We start from the raw sequence: 6,072 nt of genomic DNA, 5'->3' as shown, positions 1-6,072 counted from the left end.
AGCTCTCTTCAGACGTGACCTACTTGTGTGTATGGACTGACATCTATGTGTATCTGATAGTTGCAGACCAGTGGCGGTCAGTGCCGTTTAAGATGAGGGAGGACACTTCTTTTTTTTCAGGAGCATGTCCTTATTTATATTACAGCATATTGGATGACTCTCATTCATATTCCATTCACCCAGTTCAGTGTAACAGCTATAGGTTTAGGCTGCTACATGATACTCAAATTTTCCCTATAACCATCATGAGGTTGCTACAACCTAGCCTATGAATAAAAGTTTACAACGCAGCTGTACACAGGTCGAGAAACAAATTTAAGGTGACAGACAGGGACACATGGACAGACAGTGACATTCAATACTGCCTTGCACACACTTGCCTGTATCTAGCTGATACAGTGCCTTCGGAAAGTATTCAGACCCCTTGACTTTACACATTTTGTTACAGCCTTATTATAAAATGGATGACATAATTAAAAATCCTCAACAATCTATGCACAATACCCCATAATGACAAAGCGAAAACAGGTTTTTAGACATTTTTGCACATTTATTACAAATAAAAAACTGAAAAACCTTATTTACATACGTATTCGTACCCTTTGCTGTGAGACTCGAAATTGAGCTCAGGTGCATCCTGTTTCCGTTGATCATCCTTGAGATGTTTCTACAACTTGATTGGAGTCAACCTGTGGTACATTCAATTGATTGAACATGATTTGGAAAGGCACACACCTGTCTATATAAGGTCCCATAGTTGTGCATGTCAGAGCAAAAACCAAGCCATGAGGTTGAAGGAATTGTCTGTAGAGCGCCGAGACAGGATTGTGTTGAGGCACAGATCTGGGGAAGAGTACCAAAAAACTTCTGCAGCATTGAAGGTCCCCAAGCACACAGTGGCCTCCATCATTCTTATATGGCAGAAGTTTGGAACCACCTAGAGCTGGCTGCCCGGCCAAACTGAGCAATCGGGGAGAAGGACCTTGGTCAGGGAGATGACCAAGAACCCGATGGTCAATCTGACAGCTCTAGAGTTCCTCTGTGGAGATGGTAGAACCTTCCAGAGGGACGACCATCTCTGCAGCACTCCACCAATCAGGCCTCCATGGCCACTCCTCAGTAAAAGGCACATGACAGCCCGCTTGGAGTTTGCCAAACGACACCTAAAGACTCAGAAACATGAGAAACAAGATTCTCAAGTTTGATGCAACCAATATTGAACTCTTTGGCCTGAATGCCTACTGTCACCTCTGGAGGAAACCTGGCACCATCCATACGATGAAGCATGTTGGTGGCAGATTCATGCTGTGGGGATGTTTTTCAGCGGGAAGGACTGGGAGACTAGTCAGGATCGAGGCAAAGTACAGAGAGATCCTTGATGAAAACCTGCTTCAGAAAGCTCAGGACCTCAGACTGGGGCAAAGGTTCACCTTAGAACAGGGCAACAACCCTAAACACACAGCCAAGACAACGCAGGAGTGACTTCGGGACAAGTCTCTGAATGTCCTTGAGTGGCCCAGCCAGAGCCCGGACAAACTCAATCAAACATCTCTGGAGATACCTGAAAATACCTGTGCAAACACACTCCCCATCCAACCTGACAGAGCTTGAGAGGATCTGCAGAGAAGAATGGGAGAAACTCCACAAATACAGCTGTGCCAAGCTTGTAGCGTCATACCCAAGAAGACTTGAGGTTGTAATCACTGCCAAAGGTGCTTCTCTAAAGTACTGATTAAAGGGTGTGAATACTTATGTAAATGTAATATTTCTGTTTTTTTGTTTTCAAGAAATTAGCGAAAATGTCTAAAATCCTGTTTTTGCTTTAAATAAGAATAAGGCTGTAACCTAGCAAAATGTGGAAAAAGTCAAGGGGTCTGAATACTTTCTCAAGGCACTGTATAGGGTGTAAACAGTTGCAAACACGAGTTTCTATTGGACAAATGTACGTATGTTTATCCCCGTTTTGTTCTGTTTGTTTCCGTTCACACGTAAACACAGTTCACTTTCATAACAGCCACGTTGTGTTCCTTATCGCATATTAGGTAAAGTAATGTCATAGTCAGCATAGCTAATATAACTAATGCGTTAGTAAACCCCATACAATCATGCATTAACAGTAGTGTACAGTCAGTAAGCAGTGGTCCCCGGTGGCATTAAATGAGTAATACCAAAAGCTTGACTTGGAAGAGTTCCAGTGTTGTGTTGGAAAGTCATAGCCAGCTAGCTAACATAACATCCATCTGTTTGAGTATGCTAAGCTAGCTAGCTGCATTTGCTTGCTAAGTAAGTGAAACTGGGGAAAAATGACAATCTCTCTCTGTCTCTATTTCTCTCTTTTCCTTCATTTTGGAAGATATTAATTTGTTCAAAACTGTTCAACTATTGTCTTCCTTTCTCTTTGAGTCAACTACCCACCACATTTAAACACTGCAGTGCTAACTAGCTGTAGGTTATGCTTTCAGTACTAGATTAATTCTCTGATCCTTTGATTCATTGAACAACATGTCAGTTCATGCTGCAAGAGCTCTGATAGGCTGGAGGACGTCCTCCGGAAGTTGTCATAATTGCTGTATAAGTCTATGAAACGGGGTGAGAACCATGAGCTTCCTAGGTTTTTTATTGAAGTCAATGTACCCAGAGGAGGACGGAAGCTAGTTGTCCTCCAGCTACTCCATAGTGCTACCTTACAGAGTGCTGTTGAGGCTACTGTAGACCTTCTTAGCAAAATAGTGTGTTTTAATCAATTATTTGGTGATGTGATTATATTTAGTATAGTTTTATATAAAAAGGATAGCTTTTACATTTTTTTTTATGAAATTCACTGAGGAGGATGGTTCTCCCTTCCTTCTATGAAGAGCCTCCACTGATGCACACTACAGGTAATGTTTTTACATTTAACTAAATTGTAAAGTATTTTGTCTGTAATGTCTTTTTCGTTATGTGTCGAACCACAGCAAGACTAGCTAATGGGGATCCTAATAAAAATAAAATCGTTAACACATTTGATTGTGAAAACGCCCAAGGTCACAGAGACAAAGGAAGAGATGGTCATAAAATATGATAATCATGATGCAGTTGATGAGCCTCCAGTTACCCTCTCCACTCATTTTCACTTGGCCAAAGATTTGACAATAATAATAAAAAATCTCATGGCGGAGTAATATCTGAAGTGTTTTTCAGACACGCCAATATGCTCTTGGGTAAGTAAAGACCAGGGAGCGTTTATCCTGTAACAGCAGTGGGAACGAAGGCATTATGTGCATCCCAAATCGCACCCTTTTCCCTATATAGTGCACTACTTTTGACCAGAGCCCTATGGCCCCCTATCGGCACTAGTCAAAAGTACTGCACTATATAGGGAATAGGGTGGCCTTTTGGGATGCACATATTGATATGTAGCTGTTTACCGCTTGTTTCTCCCCCCTTGTTTTCCCCTTTTCTTCCCAGCTGTTTGATCATAATCCAAAGAGACTGCTCATATCTTTTAATAGCCTCATTAGCCAAAGGCAAAATGCCAACTACCTAATGTGCGTGACCTTATTCTGGTATGCAAGGGCTTGGAAGATGAATCAAGGTTATGTGGTGTGTTGGGGAAATGGGGAATTAAATCGTCTCACATGAGGAAGACACGCATTAGACAAACAACCATCTTCGAAGCCTAAATTTCTTTTATAATGTCCACCTATATTTTGTTGATATGGCAAGTGCTGTTTCCTGCTGCTTGTGTTTATCCATGTAAACCCTCAAAACAATTGAGATAATTGAAACATAGAGCTCAATCTATTGGTATGTTGGTTTCTATAAAGGCAAAGGATCAGCACTGGAAAAGAACACAACCGAAAGTGAATCACGGGGGATTTACGGATTTAATGCAAGGATTTACATTAACTTAACTTAATGTAGGAATACCAAGTAATTTAACCAGCTCATAACAAATACAGTTTTCATAACCCTTGACTTATTGCACATGTTGTTGTGTTACAGCCTGAATTCAAAATGGATTAATGGAAGGGAAAACAAACATGTTTTTAGAATTTTCTATCAAATTTTGTGAAAATGAAGTACAGAAATATCTCATTTACGTAAGTATTCAGACCCCTGAGTCAAAACATGTAAGATTCATCTTTGGCAGCGATTACAGATGCTAGTCTTTCTGGGTAAGTCTAAGAGCTTTGCACACCTGGATTGTATACTGAACAAAAATATTAACGCAACATGTAAAGTGTTGGTCCCATGTTTCATGAGCTGAAATAAAAGATCCCATATGTTCCATACGCACAAAAAAACATTTGAAAAAAATGTTTGCACTAATTTGTTTACATCCCTGTTAGTGTGTATTTCTCTTTCGCCAAGATAACCCATCCACCTGACGGGTGTGGCATATCAAGAAGCTGATTAAACAGCATGATCATTACACAGGTGCACCTTGTGCTGGGGACAATAAAAGGAGACTCTAAAATGTGCAGTTTTGTCACACAACACAATGCCACAGATGTCTCAAGTTTTGAGGGAGCATGCAATTGGCATGTTGACTGCAGGAATGTCCACCAGAGCGGTTGCCAGATAATTGAATGTTCATTTCTCTACCATAAGCCGCCTCTGATGTTTTAGAGATTTTGGCAGTAGGTCCAGCCGGCCTCACAACCGCAGACCATGTGTAACCATGCCAGCCCAGGACCTCCATATCCGGCTTCTTCACCTGCGGGATGGTCTGATACGAGCCACCCGGACAGCTGATGAAACTGTGGGTTTGCACAACAGAAGGATTTCTGCACAAACTGTCAGAAACCGTCTCATCTGCATGCTCGTTGTCCTCGCCAGTGTCTTGACCTGACTGCAGTTCGGTGTCGTAACCGACGTTAGTGGGCAAATGCTCACCTTTGATGGCCACTGACAGAAGTGTGCTCTTCACGGATGAATCACGATTTCAACTGTACCGGGGAGATGGCAGACAGCATGAATGGTGTTGTGTGGGCGAGCAGTTTTTTAATGTCTACGTTGTGAACAGAGTGCCCCATGGTGGTGGTGGGGTTATGGTATTGGCAGGCATAAGCTGCGGACAACAAACACAATTTAATTTTATCGATGGCAATTTGAATACACAGAGACATGAGACGTGATCCTGAGACTCATTGTCGTGCCCTTCATCCACCGCCGTCACCTCATGTTTCAGCATGATAATGCACGGCCACATGTCGTAAGGATCTGTACACAATTCTTGGAAGCTGGAAATGTCCCAGTTCTTCCATGGCCTGCATACTCACCGGACATTGTCACTCATGTTTGGGATGCTGTGGATAAACGTGTACGACAGCGTGTTCCAGTTCCCGCCAATATCCAGCACAGCCATTGAAGAGGAGTGGGACAACATTCCACAGGCCACAATCAACAGCCTGATCAACTCTATGCGAAGGAGATGTGTTGCCCTGCATGAGGGAAAATGTGGTCACACAAGATACTGACTGGTTTTCTGATCCACCCTCCTACCTTTTTTAAAAAGGTATCTGTGGCGAACAGATTCATATCTATTCCCAGTCATGTGAAATCCATAGATTAGGGCCTAATTAATGTATTTCAATTGACTGATTTCCTTATATGAACTGTAACACAGTAAAATCTTTGAAATTGTTGCATGTATTCGTTGATATTTTTGTTCAGTGTACAATATTTGCAAATTATTCTTTCAAAAATTATTCAGGCTCTGTCAAGTTAGTTGTTGATCATTGCTATCATTGACAGCCATTTTGAGGTCTCGCCATAGATTTTCAAGACAATTTAAGTCAAAACTGTAACTAGGCCACTCAGGAACATTCAATGTTGTCTTAGTAAGCAACTCCAGTGTATATCTGGTCTTGTGTTTTAGGATATTGTCCTGCTGAAATGTGAATTTGTCTCCCAGTGTCTTTTGGAAAGCAGACTGAACCAGGTTTTCCACTAGGATGTTGCCTGTGCTTTGCTCTATTACGTTTCTTTTCATCCTAAAACTCCCTAGTCCTTGTCGGAGACAAGCATACCCATAACATGATACAGCCCCCACCATGCTTGAACATTTGAAAGTGGTACACAGTGATG

This window comes from Salvelinus alpinus, unplaced genomic scaffold (genome assembly GCF_045679555.1).
Source record: "Salvelinus alpinus unplaced genomic scaffold, SLU_Salpinus.1 scaffold_40, whole genome shotgun sequence".
Lineage (NCBI taxonomy): Eukaryota > Metazoa > Chordata > Actinopteri > Salmoniformes > Salmonidae > Salvelinus > Salvelinus alpinus.
Note: the sequence above shows the minus strand (reverse complement) of the source record.